A 25,361-nucleotide genomic window follows, 5' to 3' on the forward strand; every position below is an offset into this window, starting at 1 on the left:
AGCTGTTCCCTCGTTGCTCCTGTCCGGCCGCGCCCGGGGTCGGGGATGCCCCGGCACGACAAGCGAAGTTAGGGCACTTCCAACATGGCGACCGCAGGCTTCCCGAAGCAGTGGGCGGGAAGGAGGAGCTCCCGAAATGGCGATTAGGGCTTATGCAAATCAGCTGCTGAAAAACACCACCTTGGACAAAAACCCCGATCTATGGAGCATGGGAACACTGAATAAAGAAACTGAGAGCGATGGCCTAAGGTCGGGATCGAGGGACACTACCCACCAGCTCCGCTTTCCTCGCCATAACCTTAAAGATACTCGCTAGAGGTGACAGCCCTGGACTTTCGAATGAAAGGGGATTCTGGGTTTACCCACGAGGACGGAGATCCCGGTCTGGCCTCCATTGCACCCCGTGGGCAGAACCGCGTTCTTCCTCCTCCGAGTCGCTTCAGGGAGCGCGGGCGGTGTGCTGCGCGAGCCGTCGGGCCCCCACCCAAAGCTGATTCGAATAAAGGCTTTAGAACAGGAGAAGAAGGTCTCCTGGCCCTGTTTTTATCACCAATCAGCCTTTCTGGGAAGAACGCCTTCCTATTGTCCAGCCTAAACCTGCCCTGGTGCAGCTTAAGGCTGTGTCTCCTTGTCCTGCCCTCCAGCAGATCCCCACTCGCAGCCAGCTTGGTGTCATCTGCAATTTGTGAGTGCTGGACTCGACCCCCTCAGCCAGACCCTCAGTGAAGATATTAACCAGGACTGGGCCCAGCACAGATCCCTGGGGACACCACCAGGGACTGGACACCAGCTGGATGCAGCACCATCCCCACCACTCTCTGGGCCCGGCCTCCAGCCAGTTCTGCAGCCAGCAAAGAGTGCTCCTGTCCAAGCCGTGGGCTGCAGCTTTTCCAGGGAATGCTGTGGCTCTCCGTGTCCAAGGCCTTGCTGAAGTCCAGCTCGACACATCCAGAGCCTTTCCCGCACCCACCAGGCGGGGTCAGCTGGTTATAAAAGGAGATCAGGTTGGTCAGGCAGGACCTGCCCCTCCTAAAGCCACGCTGGCTGGGTCTGAGCCCTGGGCCATCCTGGAGGTGCCGTGGGATGGCACTCAAGGGGATCTGTTCCAAAACCTCACCAGGCACCGAGCTCAGGCTGACAGGCCTGCAGTTCCCCAGAGCCTCCTGCCAGCCCTTCTTGGGGATGGGCTCACACTGGCACCTCCAGTCCTCTGGGACCTCCCCAGTGAGCCAGGACTGATGAGGAGAAATGATGGAGAGCAGCTTGGGGAGCTCATCCACCAGCTCCCTCATCCCCCTAGCATGGATCCCATCCGATCCCATCCACCTGTGAGCATCTGAGTGGCTCAGCAGGTCTCTGACTGCTTCCTCCTGTATTACAGGGGGCTCTTCTGCTCCCTGTCCCCATCTACTGTAGGAGTCTAGAAATGCAGGGACATTTCTCTGTCTATACAATTCTTTAAAAAATACATCAATCATATATAATATTGACAGAAAGGCTTCCAAATATCCCTGAGCAAGCCAGAGTTTGTAAGAAATTAAACAGAAAGTAGAAAAATGTTTCTTTTAACATAGAGGTGAAAATATAGATTATAAGAGGGTTTCACATGTGGAGTAAAGATGGAGAAAAAGGGATGTAGTTTTTAATCCTTCATTCTTCCTTCTTCTCATGCTTCTGCAGTTTTTAGAAGCACAAAGAATGATTTGTTTAGAGTTAGTCGCACTTTTAATTACGTGAGTAGATATAGAAAACTTATTTGTTGAGATATAATAACAATACACGTGTCAGTAGTTAATAGGATAAAAATTAGTATAAAGGTGAAAAGACCGTGTGGTTCGGGGCCATTTTTGTATCATCAGAACTGGATGAGCCAAGCTGTGGTGATTTGAGCTTGTGCAGCTAGTCTGGATAGACCTGCCAAGTTTTGTAAGGATCCGTCAATAAACACGAGAAACCAGAATCTAATGAGCCCAGGAGTTTTCTTCAAATAATAAGGACTGAGATAAGTGGGACTCCCCACGAGGGAGGATCCCAGGGGAATTCAGCACAAAGGAGGCTGAGAGACTAGAGAAAAGTTATATCCACAAAAAATTCAGCCCAAAAGAAGCAAAAAGAGAAAAGTTACACCAATCTCCATCCCACCCATCCTGCCCCATCCAATGCCATTTTCAACCCGCCTGATCTGCATCCCACTTCACCCAATGCCCTTCCAACCCCATTCCACCTGATGCCTTCAGAAGGCTGACCTAGAACAAAGGCTGGACAGAGTTAAGTATAAAGTTTATAAAAAGGCCTTAAAGGATACACCTAGGGCAGTACAAGAACCTGGTCAGGGCTACACCCAGGACTGACCAAAAATGTCACAAAAATGGACAACTCATCACAAGGTCTCACATTTTTAGAAGTTCGGGTTCATCTGCATATTGGAGTTCATTGTCCAGTTACAGCACCAGATGATGAAGTCCCATCGTTCTTGTTTTCTCTCTTCAGTCCACCCTTGTTTATGCTTTTGGGCCTGGAACTTGTAACAATTGTCCTTGGTATCAAGCTAGAAAAGGAATTGTTTTGTCTACCTACTCTGTGAAGAGAGCTCACTAACACTTAATAGGAAGTTGAAAACTACAAACCTAGGTAGCGCAGAATATGAAAGATATGAAAGCTAAAACTTAAGGCATCACACACTGATGGGCTGTGGAATGCAGTAATTTTGGTGTGGGATTGAGTAGATTTCAATGGCACTGAGTGGTTTTGTGATAGATCGAACTCTCTCATCTCCTTGAGTGCCAAGAAATGGAGACAACTACACCAAATGCCTCCAAAACCCTCCCATGTACCTCCCTTGTTGCCCTGAAAACTCAGCTACGAAGCTTGTTGACATAGTTTCTAAAGAACTTTCCCAGGATACTAACTATAAACATAGATACTTATGCATTCCTTCTGTTAGACATCTCTTGATGGACATGTCTTATGGCCAGTGTGGTTAGAAAGGTGCTATCCTGACTACCCAATCCCTGGCCATGGTCAGAAAGCTACAAACTGTGAGAGAAGAAATATACTTTGCTTCTTCTTCATCATCTCTTGAGCTGCATCTGTGTGACTTATTTCGTGTCCGAGAGCTACGCTCCCTGAAACCCAGATTCCCTTGCAGCACCAGTAAATGTGAGGCTTTATATGCCTTTGATGAATTTGTAGACTTTTATTCCAATTTTATCTGTTTTAAAGGGATGAAGATGAATCAAAAGATAGAACCAAAATAAAATGACCAGCAGCCCAGTGTCTTCCCAATGCAGATCACTGAGAATGTGGGTCATCAGGGCTCTGCCCAACATGGATCCTCTGGTGGGGGATGGAGCTGGGGCAGCGCACGAAGCTCTTCCTGCACTTGGGGCACTCACAGGGCTTCTCTTACCAGTGCTTCCGTTGGTGTTGGGCCAAGTAAGAGCTCTGGGTGAAGCTCTTCCCACATTCCCCACACTCATAGGGCCTCTCCCCAGTGTGAATGCACCGGTGCCTGATGAGGTTGGAGTTGTGCTAGAAGCCCTTCCTGCAGTCAGGGCAGCGGAAGGGCCTCTCATCTGTTTGAATCTGCTGGTGCACGAGGAGGTTTGAGCTGGTCTGAAACCTCTTTCCACACTCAGGACACTCGTAGGGCCTCTCCCCAGTGTGGATCATCTGGTGGATGGTCAGTTTGGACCTCTGACTGAAGGTCATCGCACACTCCCCACACGCATAGGGCCTTTTCCCAGTGTGGGTCCTCTGGTGGCAGATCAGGCTGAAGCTGTGGCTGAAGTTCTTCCCACATTCCCCACACTCATAGGGCCTCTCCCCAGTGTAGATGCACTGGTGCCTGATGATGTGGGAGTTGTACTTGAAGCCCTCCCCACAGTCGGGGCAGCGGAAGGGCCTCTCATCTGTGTGAATCCACTGGTGCAGGAGGAGATTTGAGCTGGTCTGAAACCTTTTCCCACACTCACCACACTCGTAGGGCCTCTCCCCAGTGTGGATGCGCTGGTGGGTGATGAGTTTGGAGCTGCAGCTGAAGCCCTTCCCGCATTCCCCACACTCGTAGGCCCATTCCCCAGTGTGGATCATCTGGTGGCAGATCAGGCTGTTGCTCTTGCTGAAGCTCTTCCCACACTCCAAGCACTTGTAGGGCTTCTCCCCATCCTGAAGCTGCTCATGGACCACCAGCTCAGAGCCCTGGCTGGATCTCCGGCCACCATCCCGGCACAGGGTGGGTCTTTCCTCCTCAGAGCACCCTGGGATGGGTGAGGAGCCCCTCCTCCTGCAGGGTCTTTGATGCTTTTCCTCCTTGTTGGAATCCTGTGCCCTGGAGCTGCTCAAAACGGCCTCTTCCACGAGGTTCTGCTGTGGGGATTTGTCCTCCCTGGTCTCCATCCTCAGCTCCTTGTCTGGGGGAGGAAGGACAAGGAGAGGATGGGATTTGCCTCCGTGCCAGAGGGAAGGGGAAGGAGATCCCCCCAGTACGTCCCCGGCAGGACGGCGTCGGCAGCGGGGTTGTCCTGCAGCCGGGGGCCGTGCTGGGCTGGGAGATGGAGCAGGAGAGAAGGGGAAAGGGGCACTGACTTCCTCCTCACCTGCCTGGGTGTCCTGGGGCATCTTCCTCTTCCTCACAGCCTCCTTCTCCATCCAGCCAAAGTTTGGGAATGGGAAATCCTGGTTTGGGGAAATACAAGGGATGAGGACGTTGAGTTTGAAGGTCCCTCGACCCAAGTCCATCTCTATAAGTCACCGAACATATAGGGTCCATAACAAACTCCCAGACACCAAGATTCAGCCCTGAAAATGCCTCCCCAGGAGTTCCCCATCTCTGGTCTCTCCCCTTTGGTCTTCAGGGGTTCATCCCGTCCCAGTTGCAGGGGGTCACACTTACACTGGTGGTCCCCAGTCTACTCGGTCCCTGCCCTCCCCAGGCTGCTGGGAGTGCCAGGAATCTGAAAAGTTCCCCGTTCCACTTAGGGATGCTGGGACCCCTTAAGGGGCATTTTCTGCTCAGCTTTGGAGATCGTTCTCCAAACATCCTGCCTCCAGAAATCCCAGCCCACGAACCCTGCAGGATATCAGGCCTAGCTCCCCCTCCCTGTGGGGAGATGTGACCTGTGGGATTGGGGGGTATGATCCACGGGTGGGGGGCTGTGAATTCAGTGAGTGCTCTACCTCGTAGTTCCTTCTCCTTTACCTGATCCTTGTTTGTCCCTCCTTTTCCACTTGCTCTGCCTCTTCCTCCCTCCTCCTTCTTCTCCCTAAGCCCACCTCCTTCTCCTATTTCCATCCCTTCTCACTCTCCTTCTTCACCCCTCCTCTTCCATCCCTCCTCCTCCTCCCCCAGGAGCAGTGACACCCTCGGTGCCCCGTTCCCAAACCCCTCACAGCCCACGGCAGGAGCGGGGATGGAGCCAGGACAGGTCGGGATGGGCAGCGCGGGGCTCTCCGCTGCTCCCACCCGCTGGGGACAGGGGGAACCCGGCCCGGGGAAAAGGAGAGGGAAACTGGGAAAATTGGGGGCTGCAGATCCAACCTGGGGCTGGCTGGGGACCCTGGCTGGGGACTGCCAGCCCTTGGGGCTGCTCTGGGGAGATGCGGGAGGGGGGAACACAGAGAGGGCTGGGGGATCCCAGGAGTGGCAGCACTGGCAGGGACTGGTTTGTACTGGGATCATCCTGTCAGTGGCTGAGATTGCACTGGCTGCGTACTGACATCATCCTGGGATCATAGTGGGAGCAGCTGGGCCCATGCCAGGAGAGACTGCGATCACACTGAGGGAGACTGGGATCATACTGGGATCATACTGGGATGATACTGGCAGTGAGTAGGAGCCTGCAGGGGGCAACTGAGACCAGGTTGTGAGGAACTGGGAATATGCCCTGCGCTCCTCAGAACCTTGAGATCACCCCCATATGTCCCATAAGTCTCCCCTACACCCTTCAGGAACCCCGAGTGCCCCCTCAGTGCCCGTTCGGGACCCCCCAAAGCGTCCCTGGATCCCTGAATGCTCCCGAGCCCACAGATTCCCCTTCCAGACACTGCTGGGAATTCATCTCCCATCATCCCACAACACAGTTCCGCGCCCAAACCTCCTGCCGTGCCCCGCGCCCTAAAGAGCCCGGTTACAGCTCCCCAGGTTCCCCCCAAGTGCTCCCGAGCCGTATACATTCGCCCCCAGGACCTGCAGCCACGGCTCGGACGCAAAAGTTTTCTCCAAGCGCTTCCCCACACCGCCAAACGCGCCTTCCGAGCCACTTCCGGAACTACAGCTCCCATCATGCTCCGCGGCGCCCATAGAGCGCTATTCCAGCCGGGACTGCATCTCCCGTCATGCCCCGCGCCTCACCGGAACCCATTGGAGCTGCGCCTACAACTCCCGTGATGCTCCGCGGCCCCATTAAACCGTATTATACCGGCGCCTACAACTCCCATCATCCCCCGCGGCCCATAGATTCCCTGTTACAGCCCCCCAAGTGCCCGCCCGGACCCCGAAGGGCCCCCAGATTCCCCTCCCTGACCTCCAAGTGCCCCCCTGGACCCCCAAGTGCTCCCCCGAATCCCGAATTGTCCCACAGAATCCCTATATGCCCCTCCAAGTGTGCACCCGACTCCCCCAAGTGTCCTCCAGACCCCCCAAGTTCTCTCTAAATTCCCTCCCCAGACCCAAAACTGCACCAGATGTTCACCAGAAGAGTCCCCATGGACCCCAAAGTGGTCCCTTTTACCCTGTGTGAGAAAATTATTAAAAAAGATGATCAAAGGACTAAAAATAAGTGTAATTAGCATAAAGAGTGAGAAATAGTGATCAATTAATTAATGAAGGGAATTGTGTTACTTTGAACCAAGGACCGATAATGTTTTTAGTTGATAAAAATGTATCAATTCTTTCATATAAATACAAAAATTAGGTTATAAAAATACAGAACAATATTATTATAAAAATCAAAATTTTATTTTTATTAATTTATTATATTTTAATGATAAAGAAAAAATATAAAGAGAAATATTCTCAATGTTTTGGGATGTCAGTCCCAGGTGGGCGATGTCAGACATGCTGAGGCTCGGGGTGAGGAGCAGGTTGTTCAAACAGGGGCAGCCCACAAGGGGCTCATTCTTCTCTGTGACCAGACCTCCTAAGGAGACATTCAGCATCAGGATTGTAAAGAGTAAATCGTGACCTCCTGATCAGTACACAAAGATGTTTTACAGTTTGAACAGTAGAATGTTGTCACCGTAAGGTGCCTTCTTTGTTAATAGAGCTCATGTTGTGTCATGTTTGTTAAATACCAATGTTGTTGTAACAGCCTTCTTTGTTAAAATATTGTTATAAATGAAATTAGAATTTTGACAACTAGGTGCCTTTGGTTAATGGCAGTTTCATTAAAAAATAATACAATTTACTAAACCGAATAGTAATGTGGTATAAAAGAATACAGTTTAGTAAAAGAATACAGTTTAATAAAAAAATTAAATTTATATATATAATCTGCTAGTAATTATGATTAAAGCATAAGCAACACCGACCAGGGTACGGAGGCTTCCCACCCTGCCTCACAAAAAGGCAAAGTTCAAAACAAAGCACTTCAAGCTAAACTTATATACTGTATGCTTATACATATTCATTATTATCATGTTTCCTGTAAGTTTCCTCCTATTTTCAATTTTTCTGACTTTATGTCACTTTTCTTCACAGTGCATGCCTCACTTGTTGTTAGGAGGTCCTCAGTCTTCTTTTGGTGGTCTTTTGCCAAAGGCTTCTCTTCCTCGTTGTCCTTTGGATAACCTTACAGATTTATCTTCTAAACTACATCCTGTATCTTAATTTTGACATGTAACATCTGCAAAAGGGTACATCTGCTTTGTAACACTGATTCTTCATTGTTTCTAATAATAACTGTAATAACAGTTACAATTTAGTTAGCACGAAACAATTCCATTTATTACAACTGCAAATACCCCTTATGCACCTTTTTATTGGTTTCCATGCTAACAGCCTTGCTTTCCTCCTTGCTATGGATAAACTTGTATTTTCTCAATTTCTTCTTTTGCTAACTCAATTGTTTGGCCTGCAGCCCAGTTGCTAAGCCCATCCAAATTCACCTCTTAGTCTTCAGAGGGAAACTTTGAGCACAGTGAGAATTTCCCAGTGTGCAAGAGGGTCCCTGTGTGCCAGCTGCAGCTGGGGCCTCAGCCATCTCCTCTCTCAACAGGTTCCCCTCTGCAGCTTCACAGGAAAGGCCAAACACCTCCCTCAGGGACACCTGCACCACACATTTCACATCTCCATGCTCATACGTGATGTCCCTGTCACAGCTGCATTACCAGCTTGCTGCTGTGCAGATGCTGCCACCACCCAAAGCAAGGCCCTGTGTCCCTGAAGGGACCCGCCCTGCTCTGTGGCCTGGACTGAAGGTGGGTCCCTCCTGCCAGGGCAGGGCCCAGCACAGCTCTTCTGTTCCAATAAAGAGATGGAGCTCTCACCCCAGTGTCTGGCTGGTACCACCAGCAAAGCCCACACAGCACCAGCCCTGGCTGAGCTCCATGTCCAGGAGCAGGCAGGGCTGACCATGGTGTGGGCAGGCAGGAGCCAGGCAGGGGCTGCTGTGACCAGCGGCGGGGCACTGAGGGGCTGTGGGAGTCCATGTTGAGCGTCCCTGGGGTGAGGGCACATTTCCTTCAGTGGCATCACCTGGGCCTGGACCTCCTCCAGTGCCATGCCATGAGGTCACAGAAGGCTCTGGGGTGACAGCAGGCTGAGGTGACAGCAGGCTCTGAGGTCACAGAGGTCCCAGAGCCCCGTGGTTGCACAGCACCACAAGGACCGAGCAGTCAGTCCTTGACCACGACTGTTGTGGCAGCAGCAGCAGCAGCAGCGGTGCTGACATTGGGACAGCGGTGTCAGGACAGTGGTGGCAGCAAGAGCTGCAGGACTGGCAGAGGGCAAGGCACCATGGCCTTTGCTCTGCGCCTCCTCCTCCTGCTCCTCCTGGCAGTGGCCCTGCCTGACAGGGCTGCCCAGGCTGCTCCGTGGCGAGCACGGGGAGAAGGTGAGCCCACGGCCTGGCTTCCCTTTCCTGGGACAGCACTTCCTTCTCCCTGGGAAGCATTGGGAATGGTTTTCCCCAGCGCTTTAGGGAAGGTTTACTCTGTGGGAGGGAGAGAGTCTCAAGGGGCCCTGGGCTGCTCCTGCTGCCTCTCCAGAGATGTTGCACGGGGCCTGCAAAGAGGGTGGAGAGTGACCAGAGCCAGCCCAGAGCTCTCCAGGCCAGTCTGCAGCTTTGGCCATGTCCATTGACATCTAGCTCCCACAGCCTTACCCAAACCTCTTGCAGTTCCCAGTTCCCTAAGGCAGAAGGGGATCCCAGCTCACCCTGGTAATGGTCCTGATCTGTGCTCCCTTCTAGATTGGGATCGTAACTTGTATTATCTGGATGCCCTCTTGGATAATGGCTCGAAACGCTTGGAGAATTCTGGAGGCAAGTTCTTAATGTGCCTTTCCTAAGAGAATAATCAGTGTTAGTGTGGCAAGAGCTCGCTTGTGTGGCATATCTCTTAACATAATCTCAGGCTTGATGGATTATGGAAAAGTTGCCCTGCTCTCTTCTGGAGCCCTGAGTGATCCCACAGCATTGCTGTCAGCAGGAGGAAGGAGCATTTAGCTGTCAATCTTCTTCCACTGTGCAATGCCAGTGTCTCTTTCCGTGTGCTCTGTGCAGCCACAGAGAAGAGCAGAGAGGGAAGGGGCCGGGCCCAGGGCTGTGCCCCAGGGCTGTGCCTTGTGTGGCTCCTTTGCCAGCCCCAGGGAGCCTGAGCTGCCACTGCCAAGCCCTGGCCCTGCCTGGGGCTCAGTTCAGAGCTGATGGCAGTTCCAGGGTGTCCTTTCTCCCCTGACTGCCATTCAAGAAGCTTCTTCTATCCCAGTGTGGGGCAACTACAGGCATGTGGTCTCCCTGCCCTTGCTCCTGGGTGGAAGGCAGAGATGAGGGAGTGCCTTGGAGGGCAGCAATCAGCCAGGTGCACTCACTGTCACTCCGGCCTGAAAGAGAATCTTGAGCACTGTCCAGGACCTGTTCTGTCCTGCCTTTCCTTGCAGCTGAACCTATTGATGAAGGCGATCCAGCTTCCCAACCCATGTCCAGGACTCAGCCCTTGAAAGATGGTGAGGATAGGTCAAGGCCTTTCCCCCTGGGAGAGCTGCCAGCTCAGAACCTTAAAGCTTGTCCAGCTGGCAGCGATGAGAGAAGCTTCTGTGGCTGTTGAGTTACAGGTGTGTCTGCAGGGAGGACTCTCCCAGCTCCTGGGTTGGTTACTGCAAACAAGCCCGGCTCCCATCACAGGGGTGAGTGGTGTGTCCCTGCTGACCCCACATTGCTTTTCTGGGATCCACTCCTGAGAAATGGATCTTCTTGCTGTCAAGGTCCTCCGAGGGGGAGGAACAAAGCTACAGGAGTTATGAAACCCCATGAGCCATCGAAATGCATGAGGCAAATGCTGAAGGAAATGCTGCAGGGAGCGCAAGGTGGGTCCATGTCCCTCAGCCTTCTCTTGAGACTCAACAGCTGGAGACGTTCTCTGCACATCTGGACACGCAGTGCCCTGCACCATGGGAAGGGATCCATGGCAGCCTCACTGCCCCACTGCTGCTTTCACACACTGCAGGGCTTTATCCCAGCTTGGCCTGGCTGCAGCTTCTCCCCAGCCTCTGCAGAAAGGGATTTGGCATCAGCTGACAGGGAGCCCAAACTCCACCACTGGCCATGCCCACCCTGAAATCTTCTGCACTTTCCCAGTCTCAGGGTGGACCAGAAATGGTGTTTGTTTGGAGATAGGAGGGACCTGGCCAATCCCAAAAGTTTATATGATTTCCTTTGATAAGCATTGCCTCCTGAAGATGCCACCTCCCCAATGGGGAACATTTCCATCTGATTCAGGTGTACAATTTATTTTTTTTCAGAGAAGGACCAAAGAGCTGTGCTGAAGGCGGCGTTTCCCAGAGGAAGCAGTGGCTCATGGGCAGCCTCTGCTGCAGGAAGGGAGGCCATGCCAGGCACAGTCCCAGGAGGTAATTGCTGTGCCTCTGGGCCTGAGCCCTGCTGAGGCTTGAGCTGCCATCTCTGCTGCTTGGCAGTGTGGACACAGCCCGGACAAGACCAGCACAGCCCAGTGGAATTATCCCCAGCAGGCTCAGGGCACTCGGCTACTGAGCAGTCCTGCTGGGGTCCCTCCATGGGAAACACGTCCCAAAACCTGGCAGCAGCTGCAAAGGGGTGCCCATGGTGGGGAATAGGCAGAGGGGGAGAGCAAGGCTCCACTGTGACCTGAAAGAGCCTGGCTCAGTCCCTATGGGATGGGAGAGCTGTCCCAGCAGAATGTGGGCAGGAGGGAGGGAGGGCCTGAGGGACAGTTGTGGCACTGCCTGCTGTAGTTCTTCCCCATTGCTTTTACAATTCTTTCAGCTGTGGCAGAGAGAGGGCCCTAGTGGGGCCTGGGCTGCTCCAGCCACCTCTCCCAGGGATGTTGCACAGGGCCTGCAAAGAGGGTGGAGAGTGACCAGGAGCCAGCCCAGAGCCCCCAGGCCCCTCTGCAGCTGTGGCCATGTCCACTGACATCTGGCACCCACAGCCTTAGCACGACTCCCCTGCACTGCCCCGTTCCCTAAGGTAGAAGGGGATCTCAGCACACCATGGAAACAGTTCTGCTCTGTGCTCCCTTCTAGATTTGGAACGTAACCTCAATTATTTGGAAGTGCTACTGAATGATACTTTGAATATCTTGGAGAATGCTGGAGGCAAGTTCTTCTATTCCCTTTACTGACAGAACACACAATGACAAGGTGGCAAGAGTTCACTCATGTGCCGTATCTCTTAACATAATCTCAGGCTTGATGGGTTCTGGAAACCTTGCCCTGCTCCCTTCTAGAGCCCTGACGGATCCCACAGGTCACTGCCAGTGGGAGGAAGGAGCATTTAGCTGTCAATCTCTTCCCATGTGCAATGCCAGTGTCTCCTTCCATGTGCGCTGTGCAGCCACAGAGAAGATCAGAGAGGGAAGAGGCTGGGCCCAGGGCTGTGTCCTGGGGCTGTGCCTTTTGCCGGCTCCTTTGCCAGCCCCAGAGAGCCTGAGGATCTCCTACAGATCCACGGGAGCTCTTCTGTCCTGCCTTTCCTTACAGCCAAGCCTCTTGCTGAAGGTGATCAGGCTTCCCAACCCACATCCAGGATGAATGCTCTGGAAGATGGTGAGGGTAGGTGAAGGCCTTTCCCCCTGGGAGAGCTGCCAGCTCAGAGCCCAAAGCTTGGCCAGGGCGGCATCGCTGCAGGTGCCAGGACAGAGCTGTGCACGTGTGTGCCCTTGCCCTGCATGATCCCCTCACTGCTCCTGTGGCTCAGTGCTGCCTGTGCAGGTCAGCAGCGATGAGAGAAGCTTCTGTGGCTGTTGAGTTACAGGTGTGTCTGCAGGGAGGACTCTCCCAGCTCCTGGGCTGGTTACTGCACACAAGCCCAGCTCCCATCGCAGGGGTGAGTGGTGTGTCCCTCCTGACCCCACAGGCTGAGCATTGCTTTTCTGGGATCCATTCCTGGGAAATGGAATTATTTTGCTCTAAGGTCCTCCAAGAGGAAATACCAAAGCTACAGGAGTTATGAAACCCCATGAGCCATCCAAACCCATGAGGCAAATGCTGAAGAAAATTCTGCAGGGAGGACAAGGTGGGTCTGCGTCCCTTAGCCTTCTCCTGAGACTCAGCAGCTGGGAGCTTTCTCTGCACCTCTGGACATGCAGTGCCCAACACAGCGGGAAGGGATCCATGGCAGCCTCACTGCCCTGCTGCTGCTTTCACGGCTTGCAGGGCTGTTTCCCAGCCTGGCCGAGCTGCAGCTTCTCCCCAGCCTCTGCAGGAAGGCATTTGGCATCAGCTGACAGGGAGCCCAAACTGCACCATGGGCCATGCCCACACTGAGGTCTTGTAGAATTCCCTGGTCTCCGGGTAGATCAGAAATGGCAGCTGTTTGGAGAAAGGAGGGCTCTGGCCAATCCCAAAGCTTTATATGATATCCTGGTCCTTAACCAAGTCTTTGGCAAGCATTGCCTCCTGAAAATGCCACCTTGCCCAGTGGGGAATGCTGCCATCTGATCCAGCTGTCCCTTTCTGCAGAAGTGGATGGAGAGGCTGTGCTGAAGGCAGCGTTTCCCAGAGGAAGCAGTGGCTCATGGGCAGCCTCTGCTGCAGGAAGGGAGGCCATGCCAGGCACAGTCCCAGGAGGTAATTGCTGTGCCTCTGGGCCTGAGCCCTGCTGAGGCTTGAGCTGCCATCTCTGCGGCTGGGGAGTGCCCACCCTTCAGGGATGTTGCACAGAGCATGGAAAGAGTGTTGAGAGTGACCAGGAGCCAGCCCAGAGCTCCCCAGGCCCCTCTACAGCTTTCTCCATGTCCACTGACATCTGGCTCCCATGGCCTTACCCAACCCCCTTGCAGTGCCCAGTTCCCTAAGGCAGAAGGCGATCCCAGCACACCCTGAAAAAGGTTCTCATCTGTGCTCCCTTCCAGATGAGTTTCCTGGAATGGCTTCTCCATTAGATTGGCTGCATAAAGTTTTGAAGCCCTTGGAGCCTCCTGCAGGTATGTTCTCAGTGTCCCAACAAAAAATAATCATTGACAACCTGGTAGGAATCAGGTGACAGAAGCTTCTGTGGCTGTTGAGTTACAGGTGTGTCTGCAGGGAGGACTTTCCCAGCTCCTTTGCTGATTACTGCCCACAAGCCCGGCTCCCATCGCAGGGGTGAGTGGTGTGTCCCTGCTGTACCCACAGGCTGAGCATTGCTTTTCTGGGATCCATTCCTGGGAAATGGAACTATTTTTTGTTAAGGTCCTCCAAGAGGGAAGAACAAAGCCACAGGACAGAAAGAATCACTTGGGTCACACCATATCCTGAAAGAAATAGAGAAGGAACTGCTCAAAGAGCATGGTGGGTGCATTTCCCTCAGCCTTTCCTGAGATGCAGCAGCCGGGGGCTTTCTCTGGACATGCAGTGCCCTGCACCATGGGAAGGGATCCATTGCAGCCTTGCTGCCCTGATGCTGCTTTCAAGCCCTGCAGGGCTGTTTCCCAGCCTGGCCTGGATGCAGTTTCTCCCCATCCTCTGTAGGAAGTCATTTGGCATCAGCAGGCAGGCTGCCCAAACTGCACCATGGGCCATGCACACCTTGAGATCCTCTTTAACTTCCTGGTCTCTGAGCAGATCAGGAGAGGTGGTGGTTTGGACAAGAGAGAGCCTGGGCCTTTTCCTGATCCTCTTCCATGTCTTTGACAAGCACGGCCTCCTGAAGAGGCCACTTCCCTGCTATGTAATGGTTCCATCTGATCCAGCTGTGCCTCTTCCTTTCTCAAGGGATGGACAGAGAGGCTCTATGGAAGGCGGCATTTCCTGAAGGAAGGAAGGCAATTGCAGGCATGGGCCCAGGCACAGGAGGTAATTTCTGTCCTGGGCTCAGCCCTCAGTTGGGCTGTGTGCCAGCAGCTCTTCCCACAGGGCCTCTCCTTGCATGGCCTGGCAGCAGCCAAAGCTGGAGGCACCTCAGCTTCCAGGCCTCTGGAGCTCATTCCCAGCCCCTGGGAAATGGGACTCGTGCACCAATGTCCATCCCACTGCAGCTGCTCCCAGAGATGGCACTGAGCATCCAGAGGCCCAAGACACAGGAGCAATCCTGAGCAGGAGCCCTGCCACGAGCCCAGGGCCACAGCCAGCCCTGGCTCCCAACTGGGCAGGGGCTGCACTGGCCCCTGACAGGGCCTGGCTCTGTCCCCTTGGGCTGGGGGAGCTGTCACAGAGCAGGGAGGGTCAGGGGTGGCAGTGGCTGCTCAGGGATGGGTTTGGCCCCTGTCCCTGGAAGGAGCCACTGCCTAAGCAGCTGCGCTGCCTCCGGGTTCTCCTCTCAGCTTTCTGGGTTTTATTGGGTGGCACAGCCTGTGCCAAGGGCTGGCAAGGTGCCTGCAGGCCCCAGCTCTGAGGGAAACAGGGAATATCCTGGAGGTACCCACTGTGCTGCCAGCTCAGCAGCAGAGTGCAGTACGTGCTCACACTGTCCATTGCTCCTGCAGATGCAGCTGGCACTACACATGTTCCCGATTCCCAGAAGGGCATTGGAAGAGGTTTCTGTCAAGGAACACACTGTTGGCAAGAATTAATGGCAGGCCTGCTTTTTTCGGTGCTTTATTTCATTTTATGCTGTGTTGGAATCTGGTATGTCTGGAAGACAAAACGGTGAGTGTTTCGTTCATCTTTCCCTCAAACAGCTTCTTTTGAAAGTCTGTTGTAGAATAGAAACATTCCCAGTGTGGCTGCTGTGGACTTGTGGGTAGTCCTTGGTTGCCCAAATAACTCTGCTGAGAGTTCTGCTGCTGCCCAGGCCTTTCATTGACCTCTTAATTGCTGGGCCTTGTCCTGGGGAGCCCGCTGGGGCTGCAGCCAGTGCTGGCTGCCACTGAGGCTGCCTGGCCAAGAGCAGCCCCAGGAGCAGTGGGCAGAGGCAAAGCAAGGTGGGCAGGAGAAAGAGCGGGGACGCGATTGTCCTTGAAAGGCAGAGGTGCTCTGGGCCCCGCTCCTGGCCAGGGACCCTGCCCAGAGCCATCCCCTGCTCTCCAGGGCCTTGAGGGGCAGCTGTCCAGCTGGGCCAAGCTGTGCCAGCAGCTGCAGCCATGCTGGGGAGCCTTGGCAGCTCTGGGCCCTGCTGTGCTGGAGGGTCCCTGAGTGCCAGCGGCAGCTGGGGGCCTCAGCCACCTCCTCTCTCCACAGGAGCACCTCTGCAGCTTCAGAAGACTGGCCAAAGGCTTCAATCAGGGAGAACTACACCTGTCTTCCTCCATCTCCAAGCCAGTGTCTGCTGTCCTCGCCACAGCTGTATTATCAGCTTATTGCTGTGCCGCCGCCACCCAGAACAGGACCCTCTGTCCCTGAAGGTGCTGGCCCTGATGCCTGGTCAGGCCCAAATGTGGGCCCCTCCTGCCAAGGCAGAGTTTGAGCAACACCTTTGGGCTTCTGCTCTGGGGTCTGGCTGGTACCACCAGTACTGGCGGAACTGCTTGGCTTGCCACAGCCTTGTCTGGGCAGGCAGCAGCCAGGCATGGGGCACCAAGTTTTCTTCGTTTTTCATTTTTAGAAATTAGAAATTATTAGAAATATGTAGATTTTTTTTTTTTTGGTAGAAAGAAGTCCCCAAATGTTTCTTCTCTTTTTTTAGAGACTATGTTTAGAGATTATGTTTTTCAAAGTAGTTTTAGAATTCTGAAACATTTTTTCCATTTCTTCAATAAAACATGAAATTGCGTTTAATTGGTAATGTTTACTCTAGGAAGAACTAAAACACCCCAAGACACCCAGCATACTGGGGAGGCTCTTTTCCCACTGGAGATTTGGACCTAATAAAAGAAAAATTACATAAAATATTTTTCCAGATTTTTTCTGGGATTTCTGACAAGCTCACTGCTTAGTCTTCAGAGAAAAACTTTGAGCACCCTGGAAATATCTTCAATTCACCATCTTGGGTTCTGGAAGAACTCCCTCAGTTCTAGAGCAGGGGCTTCTTCCTGCTGCCCTCAGGCTCTCCTCTCGGCTTTCTGGGCTTTGTTGGGTGGCACAGCCTGTGCCTGGGGTCAGCAAGGTACCTGCAGGCCCCAGACCTGGGGGAAATAAGGAATATCCTGGCCATATCCACCGTGCTGCCAGCTCAGCAGTGGAGCACAGCACAGACTCACACTGCACATGGCTCCCACAGATGCAGCTGGCACCACAACACGTGTTCCCAATTCCCAGAAAGGCATTGGAGAGGTTTCTGTCATGGAACACACTGCTGGCTAGAGTTAATGGCACACCTGGCTTTTCTATGGCATGCAGGTGATGGGGGACCCCTGTAAGGCTGCCAGATGATTGGGGTCCATCGTGAGGCACACGGACAGGGTGTTGTGTTTTCCAGTAAGACAGGCAGGGGTTTGGATCTTTTGTAAGTAGTGCATGTGGCTGAGGTTTCCTCTTGAAATTCTTAGGGGACTTGGGGTCGCTTCTATGGCTACAGGTGACTGGAGAACACTGTAAGACTGGCAGAGGGCTTGAGTTCCTTGTGATTTACGTGACCATTTAGTGGTTGCCATCAAGGCCTGGAGAGGAGCTGAGTCCTTCCTAAAGTGGGCCGGGGGCCAGATTCTTTTGTGAGGCACATGAGATTATTTTGGGGTCTCTGAAAAGGTGTGCACAGATTTCCTGTAAGGAACAAGGGATACTTTGGGGTCCCTGCCAAGGTTTGCAGAGATCCCTCATGAGGCACAAATGAATATGGTCTCTCCTGAGATTTGCAGAGATCCCTCATGAGGTGTGCAGTGGGGTTAAACTAGAGGGGTTTGTTAGTCTTCTCAGCACAGCAAAGGGACACTCTCGGTGGAGGTTGTGCAAAGCTGGCAGGAAGCTTCCTGCAGAGCCTCGGGCCTCGCCTGTGGGCTGTGCAGGCAGACAGAGCCCATCCCTTGGGGACCGGGGCCAGGCCGGGCCTCTGGACCCACCGCGCCCTTGTCGGGCCCTGCCCCATGGCTGGGCCGGGCCAGGTCAGTCCCCAACAGGGAAGGGCTGAGGGCCCGGGTCCGATGGGGCTGCCGAGCAGTGCCCGAGGCACAACAAGGGCCTCGCTAAGCCCTGGCTCTGTGCTGCAGACAAACACACATTTACAGGCACAGCCGCTCCCTGAGCCACAGGAGGCACCCGGGGTTACATCTCAGGCAGTGGCTTCTCTGCCACTGAGGACCTCCTTGCAGTGCCTCATTCCCTAAACAGGATGGGGAGCCCAGCACACCATGAAAACGCTTCTGATCTGTACTCCTGTCCAGACTGGCATTGAGATATGGATTGACGTGCAGTCCTGGTCAATCACATTGTGAAGATCATGGTGCATGCTGGAGACAACTTCTCAATGTCCCTTTGCTGACAGAATAAGCAGTGATTATTAATCATGGCCAGGAGCAGTCCCAGGCACTCCAGGCAGAGGCAAAGCAAGGTGGGCAGGAGAAAGAGTGGTGATAAGATTGCCCTTGAAAAGCAGACAGCAGGGACCCTGCCCAGAGCCATCCCCTGCTCTCCAGGGCCTTGAGGGGCAGCTGTCCAGCTGGGCCAAGCTGTGCCAGCAGCTCCAGCCGTGCTGGGGAGCCTTGGCAGCTCTGGGCCCTGCTGTGCAGGAGGGTCCCTGAGTGCCAGCAGCAGCTGGGGACCTCTTCTCTCCAGAGGAGTGGCTCTGCAGCTTCACAAGACAGGCCAAAGGCTTCAATCAGGGAGAACTACACCTGTCTTCCTGCATCTCCCAGTCAGTGTCTGTTGTCCCCACCAAAGCTGCATTATCATCTTGTTGCTCTGCCAGCAGCAGCCAGGCATGGAGGACCATGCTATCTTTGTTTTTAATTTTTAGAAGAAGTTTTTAGATATATTTAGAATTTTTTTTTTTTTAGAAAGTAGTTCACAAATGTTTCTTCTCAATTTCCATAGCAGTTGAGGATTTTTCAAAGGCGTTTTTGAATTTCTCACCTGTCACTTGAGATGGACACACGACACACACTTGTGCAGAGACTACAATGGCTTCTTCTTCATTACAAAGTATTGTCAACATTTATTCACTTAACAAAGCATGATCTTGAGTGATTAGTTACATCGAAACAGCTCATGATATTCAAGGGGCAAAGCAATGGCTTAATGTATTTTATTGGTACAAAGCAATTAACATCAACAATAAATTGGCAAGAGTTTACAAGAAATTATTAAGGCACGTATGCTGCCTCTAACGCACGTATTACATAACTGCAAATACCCCTTATGTCCCTTTTTATTGGTTTCCATGCTAACGGCCTTGCTTTCCTCCTTGCTATGGATAAACTTGTATTTTCTCAATTTCTTCTTTTGCTAACTCAATTGTTTGGCCTGCAGCCCAGTTGCTAAGCCCATCCAAATTCACCTCTTAGTCTTCAGAGGGAAACTGTGAGCACAATGAGAATCTCCCAGTGTGCAAGAGGGTCCCTGTGTGCCAGCTGCAGCTGGAGCCTCAGCCATCTCCTCTCTCAACAGGTTCCCCTCGGGACAGCTTCACAGGAAAGGCCAAACACCTCCCTCAGGGACACCTGTACCACACATTTCACATCTCCATGCCCATACGTGATGTCCCTGTCACAGCTGCATTACCAGCTTGCTGCTGTGCAGATGCTGCCACCAGCCAAAGCAAGGCCCTGTGTCCCTGAAGGGACCCGCCCTGCTCTGTGGCCTGGACTGAAGGTGGGTCCCTCCTGCCAGGGCAGGGCCCAGCACAGCTCTTCTGTTCCAATAAAGAGATGGAGCTCTCACCCCAGTGTCTGGCTGGTACCACCAGCAAAGCCCACACAGCACCAGCCCTGGCTGAGCTCCATGTCCAGGAGCAGGCAGGGCTGACCATGGTGTGGGCAGGCAGGAGCCAGGCAGGGGCTGCTGTGACCAGCGGCAGGGCACTGAGGGGCTGGGGGAGTCTGTGTTGAGCATCCCTGGGATGAGGGCATATTTCCTTCAGTGGCATCACCTGGGCCTGGACCTCCTCCAGTGCCATGCCCAGGAAAAGAGGCAACCATCAAGGGCATCTCCAAAGACAGAGCCTGATGAGCAATTTCAGGAGGCAAAACCAAGTTTTTGTTTAGCAATGACCCTTTGATGAACTCAAAGATTTACAGTCAGGGCAGTTCACTAGTACAGATGGGAGTACTTCCCTCTGGGAAGGGGCTCCTGTCACTTCACAGTCTCCACCCCCCCAGGAACCGCAGAACTTTGGCCAGTCCTGCTCACCCCGCAGCCTTGTCCGGCCTGGGGGGGAGGAGGCTGAACCGGAGCCCTGTTACCTCTTCAAAAGCCAGAAACCAAAGAGAAAGAGAAATTCCCATGCTTAAGATTTAAAGAGTGGTTTTCCCAGGTTGATGTCACATTTCAATGGTCAAAACTACTGTCAGTTCTTAGACATGGCCAGTTATCAGCCAGGAGAAAAAACTCCCATCAGCCTCCAGCAACCGTAACTTCTTTAGCTGTTGCTCATTTTTTCTAAAATGTCAATCTATCCCACACCACAGCTGTGACATCCCCAGTGTTCCCCTCCCTGTGACACCACAGCAGTCACAGCCCCAATTTCCTCCTCTCTCTTACACCTGTCGTGGTTTTACAGCATTAGTTAAAAAATCACTGGAAAACTTACTCCTTTCTTGCTGTGAGATTTGGATTATGAGAAGGGCAAAAGAAGCTTAAAACTTGAAAGAAATAGAGTAAGTTTATTAACCAAACTACAAGGATAAGAAACCAGAAGAAAACTTCCAGAAACCCTTTATCCTCACCGCCCAACCATTCCCGTCTTTAATTGACAACATAGAGAAAAAAAATAGCTGGTGGTAAAAGCAGTCCTATCTCTGCTATAGTCTTTTCACCAGTTTTTGTAGAGAAAAAGAAGTTCTCTTTTGTCAATCTATGGAGTTTTTCACAAGAAAACCATTTTCTCGTAGCTTCCTATTGCTCTGATGCCAGTCGCCCAGAAAACTCTGCTATCAGTCCTTTCCTTCCATTTCACAGCACTCTGAGGTGTGTTCTTGGGCCATGATTCAAGGGGTGTCATTTGAAGGATGAGATCTTCAAAGGCAAAAGTTCTCTTCATTTGTGTCTGTCATCATCTCTGGAAACAGAAATTTTTGCTTTGTCTCTTAAGAGCCACAAATCTTCAACAACTCTCACTTCTCCTTTTCTCTTCCAGCATCTCCTAGGATTACAATGATTTCACCATTTACTCAGCTTTATCAATGAATTACTTTTGCTCACATCTACACTTTGAAATACTCCATTCCTCCCAAAATACTGTTTCAGGAATGAAAGGTGTGTTTTCAGAACATTATTGTTCCTCTCCATAGCTTGAATAAAAGAAAACTTCAGCTTATTCAGGCATCTCCTTATTGTCTTCCCATCTGAGGGTTAATTCCTTCCCTCGCTGCCTTTGATAGTTGATGCTGTCTCTTTCCATGTTGATTCCTCTCTCTTCCCCTCTCTCTTGAAAAATGATTAATCTGCAAGTCTCATCTGGCTAGTGAAAGGGTTAAACTCTTGCCCAGGCCTTGATCTCTGCCGAGGCAGCGGCTGGAGCTGTTTGCCATGGAAGATTTTTGGTAGCTGCTCTGGAGGAGTGTGGCCACTGTCTCAGCACGCCGCAGCTCAAGAGCTTTCCCTCCCCTTCCTCAGCAGTCTCTGGTGAAAGCCAGCAGGGTCAGAAACTGCAGCCGAGCCAGGAACCAGCCTGGCCCAGCAGCCCCGCTGCACAAGGCTCAGTGAGCCCTGCAAGGGCTTCAGCCCCTCTGGGAAGGGGCTCCTGTCACTTCACAGTCTCCATCCCCCGCCAGGAACCGCAGAACTCCAGCCAGCCCTGCTCTGCCCGCATCCTTGTCTGGCCTCGGAGGGAGGAGGCAGAACTGGAGCCCTCTGGTTACCTCTTCAAAAGCCAGAAACCAAAGAGAAAGAGAAATTCTCGGGTTTAAGTTTTAAAGGGTGGTGTTCACAGATTGATGTCAATTTTCAATGTTCAAAACTACTGTCAATTCTCAGAAATGGCCAACGATTTGTCAGGAGAAACAACTCCCATCAGCCTCCAGCAACTTTAACTTCCTTTGCTGTTTCTCTTTTTATCTTAAATGTCAGTCTTTCACACACCACAGCAGTGACAGCCCCAATCTCCTTCTCTCTGTGACACCACAGCAGTGACAGCCCCAATCTCCTTCTCTCTGTGACACTACAGCAATCACAGCCCCAGTGTTCCCCAAGTTGTGACACCACAGCAATGAGAGCTCCTAATTTCCTTTTCTCTGTGACACCACAGAAGTGCCCTCTCCGTGACACCACAGCAGTGACAGCCTCCATTTTCTCCTCTCAGTGATACCCGCTGTGAGCAAAGCAGGGAGCACAGTGCCTGTGGAAAATCAGGCTGCGTATCTTTCTCAGTTTCACCTGAGAAAGTGGCCTGGGAAATCATAAGAAGGAATTAAAACAATCCTCAGAGACAGAAGACAGCCTTGCAGGTGCTGTTTGTCAGTTTCTTGTTTTCTTGCAAGAGAAGGTCGAGGGGTGGTGTACCCCACTGACCAATGGCAGTGTTGTGTTTGTTCGCTAACCAATAAGAGTTTTACCTTTCTGTCCTTTCACATATTAATCTATAAAAGAAGATCTGAGGTAATTAAACTCGCTTTCCTTTTCAACTCGTAAGAGAGTCTGTGTCGAGCTTCTCATCGTTCCCAATAGCATGACAGGAACCCCCAAAAAATGCATCAAAAATGGGGAACTCCCCTTGAATCCAAGGGATTTTGGGGAATTTTTTTCCCAAAACCAGCAGGTTTTCCGGGTTGGGAGGGAGGAGAGACCCCCTCCAAATTCCTTGAGATATCCCCAAGGTACTGTCTGCGGAGGCAGCAGAGGGTGAATAAAAGGGCATTTTATAAAAATTAAGGGAATTTGGGGGGATTTGGGCAAATTTAAGGGAATTTTTTGATTTTTGGGGGGGTCTGGGGGGGGTCTTGATTTTGCGAGGTCTTGCGTTCCAGGGCCAGGCTGCAGGATCATGTCCAGGGAAGCCACAGTTACCAGGAACAGGCATGGGACACCAACAAGATGGGATTCTGCTCAGGAAACCATTTATTCAGCTCAGGAACAAACTCAGATCCAGAGACAGCCACAAACAGAGGCAGGGAGATGGGGTTTGAGAACCAGGGTGGAGTTCAAGGTCAGGGACCACTGGGAACACAGCAAGGGAGAAACCCCAGGGGCCCAAACGCAAACAGAAATCCCTGGGCTGCCACCGACAAGGGGCCCAGGGTGGAGTTTCTTCCTGGGCTCACAGGGCCCATCCTCTGAGGCAGAGGGATGGAATTCCCTCTTGCCCACACCTCTCACTTTAACAATATTCATTTCAAACTAGATCTTTGCATCCCTGGGAAGGGGAATCTCACAGAAAAACTCAGTAATGGCCTCCTGCTCCCTTCATCACCCCCAAACTTTGGGTGTCTCATTGCAGACCCCACCCCACCTCCCCAGTCCAAACCCCAACCCATCCCATCCCTGCAGGACATCAAGACCCCCTTCCCAAGCTCTATTTCCTGCATTTCACACCTCCCAAACTCCATCCCAACAATCCTGCCTCACCCAATGCCCATCTCACCCCTCCTGATTTGCATCCCACTTCACCCAATCCACTTCCAACCCCATTCCACCTGATGCCTTCAGAAGGCTGACCTAGAACAGAACCCAGAGTTAAGAATAAAGTTTATTAAAAGGCCTTAAAGGATACATCTAGAGCACCACAAGAGCCTGGCCAGGGCTACACCCAAGATGGAGCAAAAATGGTCACAAAAATGGACAAGTGATCACAAGGTCTCACATTTTTAGAAGTTCAGGTTCATCTGCATATTGGGGTTCATTGTCCAATTACAGCCTCAGATGATGAAGTCCCATCATTCTTGTTTTCTCTCTTCAGTCCACCCTTGTTCATGCTTTTGGGCCTGGAACTTGTAACAATTGTCCTTGGTATCATGCTAGAAAAGGAATTGTTTTGTCTACCTACTCTGTGAAGAGAGCTCACTAACACTTAATAGGAAGTTGAAAACTACAAACCTAGGTAGCGCAGAATATGAAAGATATGAAACCTAAAACTTAAGGCATTACACCCTGAGGGGCTGTGGAATCCAGTAATTTTGGTGTGGGACTGAGTAGTTTTCAGTGGCATTGAGGTGACAGATTGAACCCTCGCATCTCTTTGAATGACAAGAAATGGAGACAACTCCACCAAATACCCCCAAAATCCCCAAACACTCCCAGGTATCTCCTTGAATCCCAGATTCCCTTAAAGCACTAGTGAAAAGTGAGGCTTTAGATGCCTTTGATGAACTCATAGATTTTGCCCCAATTTTGTCTTTTACAGGAATGCAGATGAATCAAAAGATAGAACCAAACCAGAATGACCAGCAACCCAGTGTGTTCCCAACACAGATCACTGGGAACGTGGGTCATCAAGGCTCTGCCCAACGTGGGTCCTCTGATGGGGGATGGAGCTGAGGCAGCACACGAAGCTCTTCGCGCACTTGGGGCACTCGCAGGGCCGCCCTTACCAGTGCCTCCATTGGTGTCTGGCCAAGTTAGACCTGTCTGAGAAGCTCTTCCCACACTGGGGACACTCGTAGGGCCTCTCCCCAGTGTGGATGCACCGATGGGTGATGAGGTGGGAGTTTTGCTTGAAGCCCTTCCTGCAGTCAGGGCAGCGGAAGGGCCTCTCATCCGTGTGAATCCGCTGGTGCACGAGGAGAGTTGAGCTGGTCTGAAACCTCTTCCCACACTCGGGACACTCGTAGGGCCTCTCCCCAGTGTGGATCATCTGGTGGATGGTCAGCTGGGACCTCTGGCTGAAGGTCATCCCACATTCCCCACACTGATAGGGCCGATCTCCGGTGTGCGTCCTCTGGTGGCAGATCAGGCTAAAGCTCCGGCTGAAGCTCTTCCCACATTCCCCACACTCATAGGGCCTCTCCCCAGTGTGGATGCGCTGGTGCCTGATGAGGTGGGAGCTTTGCTTGAAGCCCTCCCCGCAGTCGGGGCAGCGGAAGGGCCTCTCATCCGTGTGAATCCGCTGGTGCCGGAGGAGATGGGGGCTGGTCTGAAACCTCTTCCCACACTCAGAACACTCGTAGGGCCTCTCCCCAGTGTGGATGCGCTGGTGGATGATGAGGTCGGAGTTGAAGCTGAAGCCCTTCCCACATTCCCCACACTGATAGGGCCATTCCCCGGTGTGGATCATCTGGTGGCAGATGAGTTTGTTACTCTGGCTGAAGCTCTTCCCACACTCCAAGCACTTGTAGGGCTTCTCTCCATCCTGAAGCTGCTCATGGACCACCAGCTCAGAGCCTCGGCTGGATCTCCGGCCGCCTTCCCGGCACAGGGTGGGTCTTTCCTCCTCAGAGCACCCTGGGATGGGTTTGGAGCCCCTCCTTCTGCGGGATCTCTGAAGATTTTCCTCCCCGTTGGATTCCTGCACTGTGGAGCTGCTCAGAACGGCCTCGTCCATGAGGTTTTGCCGTGGAGATTTGTCCTCCCTGGTCTCCATCCTCAGCTCCTTGTCTGGGGGAGGAAGGACAAGGAGAGGATGGGATTTGCCTCCGTGCCAGAGGGAAGGGGAAGGAGATCCCCCCAGTGCGTCCCCGGCAGGACGGCGTCGGCAGCGGGGTTGTCCTGCAGCTGGGGGCCAGGCTGGGCTGGGAGATGGAGCAGGAGAGAGGGGGAAAGGGGCACTGACTTCCTCCTCACC

General features: G+C 52.5%; 1 pseudogene; it reads right to left on the bottom strand.

Moving 5' to 3' along the window:
• Positions 1 to 2,306: 2,306 nt before the first annotated feature.
• LOC131586346 (zinc finger protein 850-like) overlaps positions 2,307 to 25,361 on the bottom strand; it is a 152,559-nt pseudogene continuing 129,504 nt past the window's right edge.

This window comes from Poecile atricapillus, chromosome 19 (genome assembly GCF_030490865.1).
Source record: "Poecile atricapillus isolate bPoeAtr1 chromosome 19, bPoeAtr1.hap1, whole genome shotgun sequence".
NCBI lineage: Eukaryota > Metazoa > Chordata > Aves > Passeriformes > Paridae > Poecile > Poecile atricapillus.